Source organism: Epinephelus fuscoguttatus, linkage group LG9 (assembly GCF_011397635.1).
Source record: "Epinephelus fuscoguttatus linkage group LG9, E.fuscoguttatus.final_Chr_v1".
Classification (NCBI taxonomy): Eukaryota; Metazoa; Chordata; class Actinopteri; order Perciformes; family Serranidae; genus Epinephelus; species Epinephelus fuscoguttatus.
In genome coordinates, this window is record NC_064760.1 from 33,534,548 (window position 1) to 33,555,100 (window position 20,553).

General features: G+C 40.1%; 1 protein-coding gene across 3 annotated transcripts in view; it reads left to right on the forward strand.

The window, feature by feature from the left end:
• The window catches only part of gpc3 (glypican 3), a 149,107-nt gene that overhangs the window by 37,366 nt on the left and 91,188 nt on the right, over positions 1–20,553 (forward strand). The gene's annotated exons all lie outside the window — the stretch shown is intronic.

The window sequence follows — 20,553 nt, forward strand, 5'->3', positions numbered from 1 at the left end:
ATTTTAATGATTTTGTAAAGATGACTGTCAGTATTCAATTGAGGAAGGACATTGTAAATTCTTCACATACTCAGGGTCACTATTCTTTATGTCAGAAGCAGAAGGACAGTTCATCTTTCTGATGACGATGAATGAAGTCTTTCAATTTGGTGTTTTCACATTATCCTTTTCTTCTGCGTATTTTCTCTTTTCTCTGCTGATTTAAGGTAGTTTTTATGACCACCACCAAAATAACATCCTAAATTAGACACAGTATTCACCACAGATTAAAAGGCAGAACATGCAACCTTGCTCTAATGACAAAATAGCACTGTTCTTATTCATGCATTTTTCAGAGGGGCAGAGAGTTTTTTGAGAGCAGTTAGTAGAGATGACATACACACACTTGGAACTGTCCGAACCCTGATAAAACCCCAGGAGAGGTGTTGGGTTTAACCACGACATTTCAGAGCAAACTGTAGACAAGACCCATGGGTGTGGTGGTGACTAGATCTCCTTACAACGCTCCAGTACAAGTACAGATGCCCTCATGAGGTTAAGAGGGTAAAAATTAGAGGAGCGACTGCGCGGGCTAATGACCGACTCAGGGGAAAACGTGCTTGGTAGCAGCTGCAGCGAGGAGAGAGAAGCAGGCTAGTGATGAGATAGCTGGTAGATAAAGAGCAGTGTTTCTCTCTTACAGTCTGAAGTCGAACGCTGCACTAATCAATAGTTTTCTAGTGAAAGTGGGTTCAGACCAAATGCGAAGCGAGTTTTGTCGTGCAGTGCCATTACATACAAAGTCGATAAATAAACCCCAATTTGCGCTAAGCAAATACACATAAATATATGTCTACACAAGTTGAAATGTTTCAAAATTGGCAAAAAAAAGTGTGTAACTACTACTGCCTTTCAGCATTGACATCTAATTGAGATTCTCTTGATGTCATTGAGAATCAAAAATGGAGGACAGACTTCCTGTTACTGTCTGTGGGCACCCAGAGCTCTGCAACTCAACATCAGTGCTGCACAGAGACAATGAAAAGGGAGAGGGCTCAAAGAAAAGTGAGCAAAGCCATAGGACTACATGGTAATTTCTTTAAATAAACGTTTGTTGTTAAACTATTTTGTTGAGTGGCCTTTCAGCAAAATCCTTAAGTTGGGCTTTTATTTTGTAAGGTAAACAATGGAAGGAGTGAAGCGGTAATGTTCTACCATTGACCATGTGAAAAATAATACAGTAAGAGTGCTGCCAGGCGTTTGGTCTGGACACACATTTACACCACCTCTCCAGGCCTCAGGCCAGGGTCATCTGTACCCCTTGACCCACTCATCAAAGTCTGCATTCCCCCTCAGCTGTATGCAGCTTTTTTGCCTCTTTTTCTCTTTTTTAGTTAATTGTTTTAGTTAAAATCACAGATTTCATTCATTCACACTGTTTTCAATCACAGCAGATGGCTGTTTACAGAGAACAAGCTCTAATAAACCCACTGTACACTATGTACCCATCACCAAATGGCAGATTGTTGGAACAAAGCATAGCATTTTCAAGACCCAGATATTTTTCACAGGAGTTGTTAGAGACCAAAAAACAACTAAAAGATGAACTTACTTTTGTTGTGCAGCAGAAACATGACTCCAAATCAATGCTAATGTTGCTTTGTGTCTGCGAGTAGTGTCAACATAGGTAACAGTTTGGAAAACAACCCAATCGTTAGAGTAAATGTTGGCAATGCATGTTTCTGCAAACTATGGATGTTACATTTGGATGTTGATATAGTGGATATGATAAACTTTACGTTTTTTTGACGTTTCAATTTTCAATTCTGTGTTGTGACAACGCTGTGGTTAGCGTTTGGTTATGTTTAGGCACAAAAATGACTTGGCTCAGGTTAGGAAAGCATCATGTTTTGTCTTAAAATACTCGGTCTGATCACTACAAACACGATCGGAAATGTCCCAAACTCTCGTTAAAAAATACAGTACCTGCTTTTGTTGGTCTTGAATGATGTCTCTGCTTTTTGCTGGCCTAGATAGACTCATCCTACTGATGGGCAACTCAGCTCTTACTCACTTTACATGTAATCTGAACTACGTCATACTTATGAAACATACAAATGTAACAGCTTTGTGGTTTGCAGAAACATTCAGCACATTTTATTTTGGCGACTGGGCTGTGGAGACGAGCATTCCCCTTTGAGACTGTGATATCGGATTGGTCAGCATGGGCTGATGTTGCCAGAGACATCATTTAGGAAGCTGAACAAAGACTCACTAATCTGCTGCTTTTAACCAACACATTGCAAACCTTCTGCTCACTGTGATTATCGCTCTCTATCACAGTGAAAGAACGTAGACATGGCAACTGCACAGGAGTCGTCTCCTACTAAGTAATGAGACGAGGCAAAAAAGAAGTTACCAGACTGTGACTCCAGTTGCATAAGAACCTGTGTGGCACAGCGTCCCTCCATATCACAAAGTAAATGAAAGGAGTGTAAATACAGTTACTGTGGGGAGCATAATTAAGGCATGATACAGCTTCGATCGCGTCTAGTTCTGTGGTGGTGTGATCAGCGGGTGAAAACCACCACTGAACTGTAAATCAAAACCGACACCATAGGTGTCTAATGTGGTACTGCCACTAGCCCTTAGTGCTGACTATAAATCCAGCTTCAGACAAAAATGCAAACCTTTAAAATCTTGTGTCAGAGTGACTGATCTTAGCTTCATAAGTTTTGCCAAAATATGACTTGAGGTCAGGTCTGTTGAGTCAAGCAGTACAATTTGATTTGAGAAAATGATCAGAGTTTTTGTAGACTGACAATTAGAAGAAATGAAAGGTCTGTCATTATTCAAGAAATATTCAACTTTAATGACATAAATAACAGACGTCCATAGACAATCGAAAGTCCTATAACTTTCTGCATTCTGTGATTCAACTTCATGGAATCTGTCTGTGCAACATTTATTCGTTCTTTATGTAACCTTGATTAATGGAGTTTACGTTGGGTGTGCATATGCTCTTTAACAGCTGTGCCCTGTTAACAGTTCCTCTGACAGGCATGACTGCAAGAACAAACACTGTCAGAAATAAACACAAGAGAATAATTTACAAGGTGCCAGCTCAATTATAGAGTTGAGAGGAGTCTTGAAGTTACAGAGAGATACTTGCACACAAGCATGTCTGTTGCTGTTTATTTTGATCAAATGTATCACTGGAGTTGATGATAAACCATAGTCAAATTTCAACACAGAAATATTCATAGCCAAAGAAGCTTGCGTTCTTGGACGCTGAAAACAAGGCTTTCTGTGTGGCTGATGGTAGATATTGGCCGTAGCCAGCTATTCTTTAAATTTCTTTGGTTCATCCTGGCAGAAAGCTCCCCTGTTCTTTGAAAAATAATAGGCAGCCTTGGGAATGTACTGAAATGAAAGGACAAGACAAGGCATGTCAGGAAATTACTTTCTCTCTAAATTATTTTTTTAAAGGAATTCACTTCTCTGAAGCAATGTCTCCTATTGACCGTTTCCCTTTGGGTCTCTTTTTTTGTGTGTTGAGTTTCTTTGTGTCCAACATAAAATAATACCATGAATTGAATGAAATTTGAATGAAATAGGTTTCCATGTAAAAAGGAAAGCACAATCAATAGCTGTTGCTGTCATTTGCGCGGCAGGAGAGACTTTGACAGTCAATGTCATTTGAAAGTCTGCACAGTTTGAATGACAGTGGGGACGCAGCTGCTTTGAGGCTCTCAGTGAGACACTGAAGCGAAGAACACAGAGAAATTAAATGTACAGCACAGAGCTGCAGCCTGACTGACGATGGCTGTCACTTCACCAGCGTGACACTGCACTTACACTGCCGAGCCACCCACAGAAAGTTCAACTGAAGTTTTCATTTTCAGATGCAGGATTTCTAGGAGTGTTATGTAGGATTGGGCGGGTGTGAAAATTTTCAGACTGGTTTGATATTAAATACAGGACTGGTTGGGCATACTAAATTTTACCACTAGGAGCTACACTTGACTCAGCAGCCATTATAATAGCAGCATAACCGTGGCCTAACAGCAAACAAGCATCTGACTTTTGTGTCACATTGGAGATCTATGTCACGTTAAATCCATTAAATGTGCTAGCCTGAGTGTCAGACTGAAGCTCCCAGAACCTTCAGTCTGACATGGCTTCCATTGAAGGCGATTTACAAGGGGGAGGGAATTTGATTTTTCCCTAACCAATCAGTAGAGATCAACGACTCACCCAGAATCTGACGTCATTAGTATCCATGCCTCGGGGGTGCCGAAAACAAGCGAGCATTACCCGTTTAAAATGTTTCCGTCGTCGTGCACGCCCAGCTGCATCGCCATTAAATCCAGTTTAGCAGCTTCCTTAATTTGGTCCTCCATTAACGCGAGTAGTGGCGAAATACCTCGATAGCATCGTTAATGTGGTCTGTAGGATCTGTAGCGGTCGCCATTGTTGCTGTCCTCACCAGTTACCCACCGGTGTACAGCTTGACATCAGCGTGGCGCTGATTGGCTAATCGCCAGACCCCGGCGTTCATTGGTCCGTCCATCGTTTGGACGAGATAAATCGCAAATTCATTGAAGTATGCCAGACCAGAGATGCAAACCTACTCAGTTGAGTGGGCGGGGGTCTATGGTCTGGAACCAGGCTATAAATGTGCACTTCTGTTATGTAAACAAACCATGTCAGCCTAAGCTTTAGTTGTGTGCTCAAGATGTCCCCAGACTGGGGACATAACCCCTTAAAAGATAGATGAGACACTTACTTGCTGTCTTCCTACTATTACAAACCTTTTGTCTGTCCTTTTTAAACAGAAAACAAAGCAAGTAGCCTAGACTGCTGTTAGTGTTGGTCATTTACCAGAACTTTCAACTCCCTGGCGATATCCCTCCAGCCATCTGCTGCCGTAGTTTTTGTAGGTATATACGGAGGTTTTGTATTTATAATTCCTCATTTCAACTTCATGAATCAGCCTTTCCTTCCCTATTGTAGCACTTTCAAAGCCAGAGACAGTAAGAAATAGAAACAGGTCTTTGGATAAAACCCAGTTAGTGTTCCTTTTTTTGTTGCTGTACTGGTGGTTTAGTTTTCTCAATAGACTAACTCTGCCATGTCATCTCTCGTCACCCAAAAAAAACTCATGAACGTATCCCACCTCAACTGAAATTTGATCTCCATATTGCCAGCACCAACCTTGGCTCGGCAGGTTATTGCTCACGGCCTGTCACACCAGCTAGTGCTTCCGTTAGTCTGTTCATAAATAAACATTATATTATGTTAATAACATTGTCATATTGCTTATTAATAATACAAGTTGGATTTAGTGCCATGATGTTGTCATGCTAATGTAGGCTACTTTTAAATTTGCCAGGACGTGTCGTGATGTGAAAGGTTCAGCTAGTTTGCATAGAATCAAACTGGTTTAAGCTCGTACACAGAACTGGACCAGCAAAACTGGAAATGACCAACTCTAATATTATGGGAAGTGACTGCTTGTTTATATGCATGTATGTATGTGAGGCCCTGCTGTATAGCTCGGTGTGTGTCCTGCATGTCTCGTGTGTCTTGTGGTTGCAGCCCTAATTATCAGGCCTCAGACGGAGCCAGAGGCCAACAGGTGTCTAGTCGAGTCTGCTCTGGATCAAAGCCAGTGAAAATAATTACACAACCCAACTCTCTCCTCTCCTAGATAAGACTAACTGCCTGCCGCCTCACACTCGGACACGCTTTAACCGCAGACCACATATCTGCAGCCCTTTTACTCGGAGGCAAGGCAGCACAATCAGTTACGTTTATGCTCTGTGGTGCGACGATGACGGTGCAGACAGACGGACGGACACCCTCATGCTCCGCGTTTGTGCGTGCACATATGTCTGAGCACACAGAGCTCTGAGGGGTGCGCGCAGGCAGACAGATGCACAGCAACGCCACTCAGTTGAATATTTTATCTGTTCATCATTAACACGCAGCCAGGAAGCCAAGAGCAAACTTTAAAGGACAGACGCACACTCCACCAGTGCTCTGGCATTTTCATGGCCTCATTTCAAAGAGCCTCTTTGAAGTCTCTTAACGAACTACATTGGAGCCACATTTATCTAAAACTACTGTACGACGATAAAACTGATCAGTTCATCAAAGACGAGGCTTGATTTGATTCTATTCAACTCCATCGGACTCGCCCCACCGTGACGTGACCAACCTTGACTCAGTCTGATTAGATTTTTTAGTCAAAAAGAGATATGCATGTAGAAAGATTTCCAACTGTGACCAGAAAAAAAGGATGTAAAAGTTTTGGTAAGCACAATTAATAAAATATCAGGTCATTATGTGAAAGTAGTTAAAACTAAGCCATCATACTGAGTGCATTGCTTTGAAAAGAAATTTTCCTGCATTCGTCAGAGATTGTGTACGACAGAAAAGAAAAGACAGAGGGTTATAAATTAGAGCGAAATCATGTGTTTATTCTAAATAAATCCACTTTTTTTTAAAGGTTGCAACTTGCGTCACTCTTCATGCACCACCACGTATGACTGCGTGGGAACCGACAAGAAGAGGAGAGGCAATAAAACAGCCTTCATAAATTGAATTGTAGCACAGTTTTATCAGTTATATATTATTAAGCACACATTTATTCACATGAAAATGTTACAGGTCACGATTTCAGCTCAGCACAATCGTGTGAGAGTGATATTTTATATGCATGCTACACAGTATTAGTTACACACAAGGATACAGGGCCTCTGGCAAGATGCACGCTGGATGTCATGAATATGTAAATGCAGGCATGTCGGCCTTTACATTATGATGCTGGGATTCTGACTTTGACTGCTGTCCTTGCAGAGCTACAATCCTCAAACTTTGTCTAACACTCTTCAGTTTCACAATGAATATACATGTACTACCAGTTTGTCATCCATCCTAACAGATTATTCTATGTTTCGAGCTTTCCAAATGTCATCACCGTCATCAGCTGTAGAAAGAAAAGAGAGATTTAAAAAAAATGTCCTTGAGCGTTAGGTTTGTATGAAAAGTCGATGCAGCCAATGCAGGTGTCTGTGTTTTGTTTCAGCGTTAGAGCTGACTTAGAATAACCTGCTTATACTTTTATAAGACAATTTAAAGGGGAAGTTCCGTTTTTTACAACCTGGACCTTATTTCTGGCATTAAATATGGTTGTTTACTCACCCAGATAAGTTTGGTGTCATTTGGAGTCCTTCGGAAGATATTTAGATCCGCAAGAGCTGCGTACATCCATATAGTGGGAATGATCGGGGCACCGACAATGAGGCTCTAAATAACACATTATCTGCCGCGAAACTCGTTCATTTCACCAATATGTTTTTATGAATCGCTAGAGTTGCTTGTCATCATCATCCGGGTCATTTATACTGACCTACTAACGTCTGACCTGGATGATGTCATCAGAGGCAGGCAATTCGAAAAGACAATCCTCTTTACCACCGAAACGTTCACCTTTCTGTTTCTCACTTTTTGTCACTGAGCACTATGTAATAATAAATTCACGTTTTGCATAAGAAGTGCCTCTGCTTTTTGTGCAGTGTGCCGGCCGTTCTACACAAGCGATGAGAAGAAACTAAAGATATGTAAATTATTTACTTATCAAGCAAACAAATTCAAGGAAAATAAACATTTTATGCAGCTATGTAGGCTACTTACTCAATCGAAAGTTGCCCGTTCAGTCCTGCAGGCTTTGGCTGGGTCTTCCAGTTTACTTTTGGGACACGGAAAAAAGTCTCTACAACAGCACGGTTGATCATAGAAGTGAAATCCTCTGTAGTTGTGAGACAGTCATTTCTGGAGACATCCAGACGTGTATCTCCTGGCCTCAAATCCCACTCGGAGCAACAAAGGCATTCCTCCTCTGTTGGCATAGTGGAACATTGTCCACAAGAACACCACCAGTTAGCATCTATTCTCGGACGTGCAGCGGTTTGTTGTTCTCTGATCAGCTGTTCCTCTCTCTGCCTCCGCATCCTCCTTTCAAAGAGCTCCTCATCCGTATACTCTGGCTCAAAACGGTACGGATGTCCATCATATTCAAAGTTGTTGTCCACAACCTCAAAATCTGACAAATATTCAGCCATGTTTCAAAAAACTAACAGTAGCAAATTCCAGCTGTAAACAGAGCCGTGCTGCGGGTGTGCGGCGGTGTCATCATCCAGGTCAGACGTTAGTAGGTCAGTATAAATGACCCGGATGATGATGACATGCAACTCTAGCGATTCATAGAAACATACTGGTGAAATGAACAAGTTTCGCGGCAGATAATGTATTATTTAGAGCCTTGTTGTCGGTGCCCCGATCATTCCCACTATATGGATGTACGCGGCTCTCGCGGATCTAAATATCTTCCGAAGGACTCCAAATGACACCAAACTTATCTGGGTGAGTAAACAACCATATTTAACGCCAGAAATAAGGTCCAGGTTGTAAAAAACGGAACTTCCCCTTTAAATTACTGTTTTGTGAGTCATTTCAGATTTTCTGCAAAGAGATTCCTGCAGCTTGGCTGATGCAGTTTTTGTAAGCCAGTCACCCAGATGTACTCAAAGGCAGTGATATATGAAAGGAATAGCTACAATACATCTTTCCTTATGTACTGAGGGTTCTCTGGATACCTCCATCTTTGGGACCAACGTGGATCCCTAGCCTTGTGGTATCTCCTCCACCTCTTTCCTCCTGGAGGGTGTTTAATGTGCTGTTGGCCTACTTGCGGCGCTATGTAAGGTTAATCTCACTTGATTAGCACAGATTTACTGTCACATCTTGAGTGCTCAGGGGTCTTGGGATACAGCCTGTGTTTTTTACTGCCACTCATAGTTGTTTTCGCTGTTTTATTGCTTTTACTATTTAATATTGTTTTGAGTGTTTTAACTTGCACATACATCCTAGGTATGCAGGCTTGGGGACTGAGTTGTGCTGAATAAATGTTAGTGTTGTGAATGTAATCTTAGTTATTTATGTTGCATCTCGATCCCAGATAAATACTCTCATTCTGCCTTGCACAGAGATGTATAGTGAAATTACAATAAATTGGCTTGATTGATTGATGGCTTGTTTGCCATGTTGGTGTCTAGACAAACTCCTTCTTCCTATAGAGGCATCAGAGGGTGAAACCTGTGTAAGTTGGGACAAAACTTTGTAACCCCACTTTCTATGACTACAGGCGGTGCCCTTATAGCTTGTTGTCCTGCTGCTGAGACACTGACCAGGGGTCTCAATGTGTAGGATCCATCCTGAAAATGTATGGACAAAAGCCAAATATGACGATCAGGCTTCCACCTCACCATCTGAATTGCCAGTTTCCCGTCTCCAAAATGTTCGTAAGCATCGATCAAAGTTTCACCCGTCTGTTTTTATACATCACAACTTTTGCTTGAGAAGGGGTGCACGCCTTTTTCAGGCAACAAAACTCCAGATGCCTGATTTGGGTACAGAGGTCATTAATAAGAGCTGGTACTGTGTAGGACTAATGTGTCTGTCCTGACTGGTTGAACAAATACCTGCAGGGTTGGGTGGGTAGGCCCAGCTTGTTAGAGGGTTCTGCCTGATCTATGCATACATCACATAACTCTTTCCATGTTCTGTAAAGGCTCTACGCATGTTGTCACATTCTTCTGAGGCCACTATGTGCTGTGTGACTTCAGTATTGTGGATCTTAAACAGGTTTTATGTTATTTTTATATCGTTTTATGTAAGTATTTATCTATTTTAGAGACTGAAGTTGTTTCAGAACAGATCGACATTGGTTTGTGTTTCCTAATGAGGCACTTCGCCTCAAATTGTAAGTGGCTTATTGACTGCACTGCTGGGTGTTGTTGTTCCAGCTTCCCTGAGTTACCACTGACCTGAGAAAGACAGATTTTACATTTTGTGCTCCATATACCTGGAACAAATTGGAGCATACGCTGAAGCATGATGCTGATGCTGAGTGCGGCAGAAGAACAATTCAGAAATCTGATGAAAACCTGGTTTACTCTGAATGTGAAGGTTTTAATTGATGGAGGTTTGAATCGTCAACAGGATATTAAGATGAAACAGTGTTATTAGATGCTGTGAAAATGTGAAAGCATTTGGTGTGTTTGTATGTGTGTGAGCCGTGTTGGAGGACCCCACTTCAGTCAGTGCTGGTGTAAAGTGGAACAGTGCGGCTCTCACCTCACAGCTCTGATTTCAGAGAGTGGCGGGGCTGTGTCATGGTGGGATCAGACATCACTGGAGGCTCGAGCACGGATGCCTGATCCGCCCGCGAGCCAGAATTCCTCCCCGGGGTCTGACTGCCGGGCTCAGCGCAGACTGTGTGACAGACAGACTGCCGTCTGTGGCAGCCCACAGCGGACCAGAGCAATAGGAAGAACAAGGCCCAGGAGGAGAGTGTGTGTGTGTGTGTGTGTGTGTGCGTGCGTGCGCTTGCTTATAGTCCAGGCTCTTCCTGAGCTTCTTAATATAGGCAGAAAAGTGACGGGACCTCCCACTGAGACCTGAACTTTTGGCCCTCATGGCTCAGGCCCAGAGGCTGTCAGGGTCCACTCTTAAGTCTCTCTGCTCTGTGATCATGTGATCAGAGCTGGAAGAAGTTCTATAAGGTCCCTCTCAGGTGGAAATAGGCTTTTACTTTAATGAAACTTTACTTTTAAGCGGATGCAAAAAATACTTGTCCAAACTGCATTACTTTAAGGAGACGTGCTCATTTTAAGGTTCATGGAGTTTCTACTAGAACATGTTACTTACTTAAATGCTAAAAAAAAACCATTTTATTTTCCTCATGCTGTCTGTGCTGGAACACCTGTTTTCACCCTCTGTCTGAAACACTCTGTTTTGTTTTACCTGTCTCTTAAAAGGCCTAGAAACACTGAACTGACATCAGAGAACCAGTGGCGACAAAAGCCAACTGTTGCGTTTACTGTCGTCCCTTCTGTGTCTGCCAAAAATTTGCAACCGAACACACCGCATAGATTACAAGCCGGTGGCCAAACAGCACGAACGTTCTGCGCCTGCATGAGAGGAAATAACTCCCCTCACCAGCACTGTGAATGTCTGTATTCATCGTTCAAAAAGGGAAATCGGAACACTGACAGGACGGATTCAATCACTAGTTAGCCAGTTAGCACATTAACAACACAACACAATGTTGGAAGAACAGAGCACATTTACCATCCGCCAGCTAACAATAACACACACAATTACAGTGCAAAATGTTTCTGCTATAGAGCTCAATGGCTAAAGAAAAAATCATCTTGCCTTATAAACAAGTTTGTTTTGCTCTCACCTCCTCTTGATTATAGCATATTTAGCATATTGCTTTCCTCACTTCTTTTTCTCTTCTTTTATGCTAAGCTGAACTGCCAGTCAGAGTGATTTCATTCAACAACAGGCTCTGCCATCTCCGATGACAATTTAACAAGCTGAATTGGCCGAAAATAAGCAAACAGCCATCCATTGGATTGGTGTGTCAGGACCTTTAGCCCTACTCCCGGGAAAGACCAGTGTGCTCTAAATGGTCACCATTTCCAAGTCTTTCGCATCTGAGCTCTTGGCATCTCTGCACCATCATTGCAGCTGTGGAATGACTAACAGAGTACAGCAGCACTTTGTACTGTGAGAATTCACTGATTTAAGTTTCTAAACCAAAATCTTTACAACTGGAAATGTTCCAGCAGGAATATGATCCATAATCAGAGAGAAATTAACAACATCAGCAAGCTAGATTACAGGTTTTCCTGACATTAGCATGTAGCTTCATGTAGCAGTGTTTGTAATGTTAACACTTCCAGTAGTGTGCCTGGAGCAGATGACAATGTAAAGAAAAGGAAATAAAGCTTCTCTCAAAAGTAGGGGGAAAAAAACAGAAACAGAGTATTCAGAATGGCTCCTTCAGTTTTTACTCCCAGGGATTACTTTAATACACATTTGTCTCATTATCTAAAACGTTTGATATGAACATCCGACACTGTAACTTCACACATGTGACAGAAAATAAGGAAAGGCATTATAGGTCACCTTTAAAGTGTTGCACATGTTCACACTGAGCAAAGCTTAATCAGTAACAGGATGAGAGTCAACCATGTCATACCATTTACTGCAAATATCCCCCAAATTCCTATATATGATTCTTAAAAAAGCCAGTGACATGAACTGCATGAGATTTCAAACAGCACAGCACTTTTATAAAAGTGCCTAAAAGTGAAATCAGTTTCACTTAAAAATGACTACAAAACATTACAGACTGACAGTAACAGGAGAGAAATTAATCACTTCCGCCCCTGAATATGACAGTGGTAGAAGAAGTACACAAATCTTTCACTTATGTCAGGGGTCTCCAAAATTTTTTGAATGGGGGCCAGATTAGATAATGTGATAGTACCTGACAGGTAGCAATTGTCCCTCATGCCACACTTTGGTCATGCCTGACTGAAGTAAATGTACTAATAGATCAATATAGAAACACTCAATTACAAGTATTATTGAGTTTTATTACAGTAGTATAAGTGTACTGATGATATCATGTAAAGGGCCCCTGTGGCTGTTATATTATTTTCCTCAGAAGGTGAATGCAGATAAAATACTAACTAGTAAATATGCAGATGTTTCCAAAAAAGTTACGAATTTCATTTTATCTTGTTGAGTTAGGTTAGTTCATAATACTGAGACACTTTTAGTCATCAGTCCAGGCTTTAGTTTGACATAAAGAGACTGACCTGCAGGTTTCACTGTAATCTGGCCCAGAGGGGATTAAAAACTCTGTGATCAAGTACCGCTGTAGGCCAGACCTGGCTTTATCTTAAAAACTGCTTCAGATATAACCAATTTGAACCAAATGTTTAAAAATGAAAAACTTTAAAACATGATTTCAAATGTGACAGCAAATATATTAGATTAAAAAAACATCTTATGTTTTTCTTTGAAATATTACAGACCCAGGCCTCTGTGTAAAACAACATGTACTAGGAGAAGAAGAAGAAAAAGAAAAGGAAGATTTATTTGGGCTTTATTAATTCCTGAGGGGAAATTACATTTTTTTTCACTCTGTTGTCATATACACACAGGCCTGAAAATAAATATGTAACATAGTATACATAATAGAAATACCAGGAATATAATTGCATTCACATCTCTTTTAGCCACAGGTATCATACTGTTACACTGGAACTCTCTTCTTTTCTCAAACTTAAGAAAATTAACACTGTGAGGCCCGAGGGAGAGAATTTTTTATACATGGCAGCCCTTTATAACCTATTATCATGTTTTGCGACATTTGCTTTCAGATTAATTTCAGTGTGCACCTGCCGACTTGTGTATGGGTGTTTGGTGTTTTGGGCTTTTAATTTTTTTTCACACCCCAGCCCCAGTTAGCCACTGTGAGACAGGTGAAGGTGTGTGTGTTTGTGGGGCGGCGAGGGGTAGGAGTTGTAACATGTGGCTTTTAGTCATTTATTGTGTTAATGTTGTTTCATTTATTTTTATTCATTTATTTACTATCTTTTACTAAAAATACACTTAATTGTGCTCATATATTTTATTTGCTATGATGTTACTGTCATTATTACTACTTTTGTTCCTTCTATTTTGTTTTTGTACAAAACTCAGTGATTCGGGGAAATACCTATAGCTAACTATAGCTAACTATACTGTCAGTGGTGACTGTATAGTGACAGTTTCAGTATAGGGTGAAGGACTTGAAGCTGCAGAAATAATTATCCACAAGACACAACAATGTGGTGGCCAGAGATGGGCAAGAATACATCAAAATGTATTTTGATACAAAATACAAAATACCCCTCAAATAAATGTGTCAAAATAAAATACAAAATACTGGTGCCAGAAAATGTATCAAAATAAAATACATGTATTTTGTATTTTCAAATACAGAAAATCCTTTCTTTCCTTTTTCTTTTTAGCAGCGACCCACAGCTCTGTAGTTAGCATAAGCATCGCTAGCTTGATATTATAACTACCATCACCATACAATAGGCTATGTAGCCAGACCCAGACATAAATCATACATCAGGCCAGCTGACATCTGTCACACTCAGATCAAATATTTACCTTGACAGACAGTCTGTTGAACTTGTAAGACTTGAGCAGCAAGGTGGTCTACTGGTAGTGTGGGTCCATCCACGTGCCTTTGGAGCCCTGTGTTTAACTTTTTTCAAATGAAAAAAGAGAAAAAAAAGCTAGGAACATGTAGGCTACCCTAAAATATTAATTATTGATTCAGATTTAGAATCAGACAACTTTACTGATCCCACATGAGGCAATTCATTTGTAGCATACTCATCCCAAGCATCAACCACAACAACATACAATTTCCTATGTTATGCACAGTCCAGTAAATCAGGCCACTAGGTCATTGAAGGGCACATTGAATGGCCCAAGTTTAAAAAAACATATAGAAAAAAATATTGTTACATTCAATATTATTATTATAAGAATGTGTAGCCTATTATTTTTGTTTTTTGATTCGTGGACAAAGTATTTTGAGTATTTTAAATACAAAATTGCTCCACTCAAAAGTATTTTGTTACAAATTACATTTGCTTTTTATCGGCCTTATCAAAAAATACTCAAATGTAATTGAAATACGTATTTTAAATACAAGTAATAGAAATACTGCCCATCCCTGGTGACGGCCACAGCTCAGCAGTATACAAACATATTTTGCAGGCAACAGTTAAGACATCTCATCCTGTTTTGATTAGACAAAAACATAATAAACTGTTGTGTTTCATCTAAACTAATTCCCTAATTATCAGTGAAATTACATTAACAATTTTCTGCCATGTCTTTTTAATGGATGTTTTTTTCTAAATTACCACAGCTGATGGCAGCAACCAGAGAAGCAGAGCTCAAAGGAGTGTCTTTGCTGTGTGTCTTTGTGTGTTACTGTCCAGCTGATGGATTTACTGCATGCAGTCTTTGTTGTGTGTACTCGTGTGAGTGACAACACAAAGCAGATGTGAGACGCTCCTCATCTTCCAGACAGCGTCACATCCTGTCTGTCAAAACACCAGAAAAGAACATTTGAACCTTTTTGGATATTACTGAAGACATACTTTGTAGTTTTAGGACATGAGATGCTTCACAATGGATGATCATAAATAACAGCCACTGTCAACAACAGAAACTATTATAGAACATGAGAAAGGGAAAATATTGCTGATTAAACAGCATGATTACTACAGAGGTGTGCCTTTGAATGGTCACAATAAAAGGCCACTCTAAATCCACAGTTTCATCCTTGAAAAAAAACAAAAAAACATTTGTTAGGATTTCACACAACACTACAGAAGTGCATTTTTTGGTCACAGATACTTAAAATAATCAGTCAGTATTTGGTGTAATCACAGTTTGCCTCATTCAGTGCAACACATCTTCAGATAGAGTTGATCAGGTTGTTGATTGTGTCCTGTGGAATGCTGGCCCGAGTGGATGTCGGCAGGAATTGGAACATACTGTCGTACACGTCAATCCAGGGCATACCGACCATGCTCAATGGGTGATGTGTGTCGGGTCTGTAAGCTGTACAAGACCTGGGACGTTTTTAGCTTCTGGGAATTGTGCACACATCCATGCAACTTGAAGTCATGGTGTGGGTCTGAGGATCTCTTTACAGTATCTCTGTGCATTCAAACTGCCATCAATGAAATGCACCTGTGTTTGCTGTTCGTAGCTCATGCCAGTCCATACCATAACCCCACAGCCACTATGAGGCACTTTGTTCAATGTTGGCCCTAGCAAACCAGACGCCATCGACTGGGAGCATTTGCCCACTGAAGTCAAATTGCTCTCAGTTCAAGACCCTGGTGAGGATAACAAGCATGCAAATGCATTTCCCCAAGACAGTTTCTGACAGTTTGCACAGAAATTCTTTTGTTTGCAAACCAATTGTCGCATCAGATGTTTGGGTGGCTGGTCTCAGATGATCTCGCTGGATGTGGAAGTCCTAAGCTGATGTGGCTACATTTGGTCTGTGGTTGTGAGGCTGGTTGGATGTACTGCCAAATTCATGGAAATAACATTGGAGACATGTTATGGTAGTGAAATAAGCATTCAGTTCAAGTGGCAACAGCTCTAGGTGATATTCCTGCAATCAACATGCCAATGGCACGATCCCTTCGAACTTTGACATCTGTGTCTTTGTGTTGTGTGATCAAACTGCACATTTTAGAGTTTTATTGGGAAATCCCAAGGCAAACCTGTGTGGTAATGATGCTGTTTAATCAGCATCTTGATATGCCGCACTTGTCAGGTGGATGGATTGTCTTGGAAAAGGAGAAGTGCTCACTAATACAGATTTTAACAAATTTGCAAACAAGATTTTGAGAAATAAATCTATTAAGTGCATAAAAAACTCTTGGATCTTAAATTTAAACCTGTGACGGGAGCAAAAACAAAAGTGATGTGCTTATATTTTTTTCGGTATATATATATATAAGTTATAACTCATATTAATCTCATCGTTAAGGCAGTGTGGACAGCTGAACCAGCCTGCCCATGTGTAAATGATGGATGTACTGAGCATGTGTTAAGCTCAGCACATTTCTTGGCTCTCTCCGTGTGCCTTGGTGGTGCCACTTTCTTTGATGATTCCTTAAAAAGTCAATCGACCGGTGTGTGAGATGAAGTTGTGTATCAGACTGAGGAGCAGTGAAAGTGCACACAGAGCTTTCCACTGTACGTTCAGTGGGCTGGTGCTGATGATTGTTTCTTTAATGTATAGTTAATGTAATGATTGCTTCCTATTTTACACTCCCAGCATTGCTCCTTATAGCCTCATGACACTAACTGTGTAAGACTGCAGCTCTCATCGTGGCCTGGTCAAGTGCAAAGTCAACAACATTTCTTCTGACTGTTTGTTGTTCAACAAGTTCAATTCACCATGATGTGGCTGAAGTTTATAAGTGACCAGATTTCTTGTTTGACATCCAGAAACAGATGGAGGCTCTCGTAATGACCAGCTGGACAAACACTTTACATATTCATAAGCATGAGTATGGATCCTTCAGGCTGCTGTATTGTGAAGAAGTTTTGAGGGGGATATAATTGGCTGAAATTGGATATAATATTGCTAACTATGTTTTCATGCTCATGACCACCTGAAATTAAGAGTCCTTGTGTTTTTGCTACCTTAGAATGAGCCATTATTATCTACATACGGCGTGGGTCCTTTTCTACAGAATCTGTCACGTTGTTTCTAAAGTAGCCCAGAACAGAGAAACCCAACACTGACTCTAGATAGGGCTGTTCCCATTTTCACATTGGCCACCTTATTTCTTCTACACTTTCGGCACAAAGGAGGAGTTTCATTTGGTTGCAAACTGCAACCTTAGTGCTAGATGCCATTAAATCGTACACACTAGACCTTTAAATGTCCTAAACATTGAAATACATTGAGCTACTGACTTAATGCTGTCCTTTTCATTGTCCCTTAAGAAAATTATCTTGCAGCCATGCAAAAAAATGAGCACAGACTTAAACATATGACATAAAATAAAATTAAGCATGACAGAAATACGTAAAATGTTTGTTGCTGTTCAGTGAAAAACAGGCATTTCAGATTTTGTGGTTTTGAATTTTCCAGATGAACTGAAATATGATTGCCACAAAGCTTTTCATGTTTTTCTCTGTACAGTTACATTGTACCAAAATGCACATAAAGCAACAAAATAACAAAACCTGGACTCACCTAAAGCACAACTGTCCTCATCAATAGTTAAAATGACTGTGTAGGGGAGACACAACAGGTGAATAGGGCAAAAAACTGTTAATAGATGCCACCATACAGCTTCCACAGCTGATTACTGACATTAGGACATTAAATGTTTATGTATGAAAATGAGGAATTATCTCATTAAGTATGTGCTTATTTGCATACATTTCCAGAACATTTGTTTCATTTTGTTGACATATTAGAGTCAGAGATTTTACAGAGGGATTTTTTTAAAGATATATTTCAGGGCTTTATTGCCTTTTAATTAATAGGTTCTTAGCGTGAAGGGGGAAAGAGAGGGGAAATTACATGTAGCAAGAGGCTGTAGGTTGGAATCAAACCCACGGTTGCTGTGACAAGGACAAAGCCTCTGTACATGTGGTGCCTTCTCTAACAGGTGAGCTAATGGGTACGTACAACTCTATCAATCAGAAAATACTGTTAATAGACATAAAACAAATACATTGTTGCCACATTTATAGAAATAAAACGTCACATAATCAGGCTATGAATAATATATGAACAAACCTTTCTGTGAAAACCTTGAAAATACAGATAGGAGTTAAACTGGAAAGTTTTCTGGCTCCGAGTATGAGGAAAAACTGGACAAAAAAAAGTAAAATTTCATACATTTTAGACAAAAAATAATACACTACAAGAGAATAGGGTACACATTTTAACCAACAGATACCACCATGAAACATCCCCAGTTGATTACTTACAGTGAGACAATTATTTTTTTGTGTGACAAGTTTTCTTTTCTAAAATGCCATGTTTAAATATGCAAATGAGGCATATCTAATTAAAAATGTTATTTGTGCATACATTTTCAGTACAGAAATCCTAACTAAAATAATCCCAACTGTGTATTTTGGGTATTTTCTTTCCACTCGTCTCAAAGAAGACATGCTGTGGAAGCAAAATCTCAATATTGACCAGTGCATAAAAACTATGTTTTCACCTCAGTGTCTCTGCTTAACCCACCAATTTTTATTTGATAGACTCACCTGACACATAATTTAACAGCTTGAGCTGAACAAGTTTAAATAGCTTGAAGCTTAATAACACAAAGACTAGAAATAGGGGGACACAGTGAGTCTTTCCAAAGGTAACAAAGTCCACCTACTGGCACCAAAATTACTAATTAATACGTTTTATCTGGTTTATTTAATCCCTACAAAAACCAAAGTGTAGGCCAGCTGTTTCCCCCTGTCTCCAGCCTTCATGCTGAGCTAAGATAAGTGGCTGCTGGCCACCTCATATCAGCATACAGACATGAGAGCGGTATAATCATCTCATCAAACTCCTGGCACAATAAAGTGAGTATGTCCCCAAATGTTGGAAATATTCAGTGTAACAGTATATTTAGCAATCTAAGCTCAGAGGTCCACTCACTGGCAGAAAGCAATAGTAAGTATTAAGATAATGTTTTTTTTGTGTGTTTGTTTTGTTTTTTTTACTGTGGAGGATTATGTTTTCTTTTTGACTCATTTAAAACAGTTGTCACAGCTTTAAACACACAAACAATACCTTCATCCTGCTGCTTTCAGCCTGCCAGTCACGATGCTGACACACACTATAATACCTGTCATAAGTGACATGTTGATCTTTTTTCAGTGTGTGCCTGCACATTTATCTCCTTAGCATTGAATAACACAAGTGCTGCAGAAGTGATATGTTTGCAATTTTGTGTTGTCTACAGCCTGCAGAGGTGGAGGAAATTGACATAAACCATTCATAATCACAATTCATTATGATGGCAATGGGTATTAAGAGAGCATTCTTACTGCTGTGCATGTAGATGTGTTTTCTTTTGTGTAAGTGACACTTTGCGCTTACTGTAAGCACAACATCCGCTATTCTTTCTTCACTTCCATTGTAGTGAGATTTGTTTATGTGGAATGTCTTAATGATCGGTGTTATGGCTTCAAATGTACAATATGTCATCCAGTCATGAAGCCTAAGATTAATCTCAGATGACTACTTCTTGTTTGGCGGTTTGTGTTCGACCTGTTCATCTATTTGTTTGGATGACTGAATAACAACTATGATGTTTCTTTTGCACCGTCACATTTCATTTTTGTTAATTCCCCCGTCTTCTTTGTCTGCCGCGTTCTCATTTTTCCAATTCATTTCGTTTCTGTCTCTGTCTGTCACTTGTTATCTTCTCCTCTCACATCACTTCAGACACATATCTCAGAGCAGCAATAAAACAGAATGCACAAATATTTCTCTTATAATCTCAAAACTTGTGCAATCACTCTTTGTGAACTAGAACAGCTCATTTTCAGGACTACAAGGTGGACAAAAAAGAGATCTGACGTTTCTGATTTTGTTGATGATAAAATATCACAGACTGTATAAATAATGGGTGTTGCTACTGTGACATCAACCATTTCTTTGTGGACTCCCATTTTGAAGCCTCATGTTTGGCATTTTGGTTGTCGCCATCTTGGTTATTAGAGCCAGAAGTGACCATATATGGACTAGAGGGTGGAGGTGTGAAGGAGTGAGGCCACAGGCAGCCTGTCACTCAGGCAGCCCTGCTCTTAAATATGCATAACTCTGGACCTGAACAAAATTTAAACAGGTGAGTTATAAAAAAATCACCCTCTGTACAGTTATAAAGAAGGAGTCAGTTAGCTATAGAGACCAAAACCGTTTTTTGTACCAGGCTGTAAACATGTTTATTTCTGCTGTAAAGTTGGGCTTTTTAACACAAGTGTCTCTGGGCATGTGCTTTGTTTTGGAGCCAGCCCCAAGTGGAAATTCAAGGAACTGCAGTTTTTGGCACTTCTATATTGACTTAATTTCTCAGC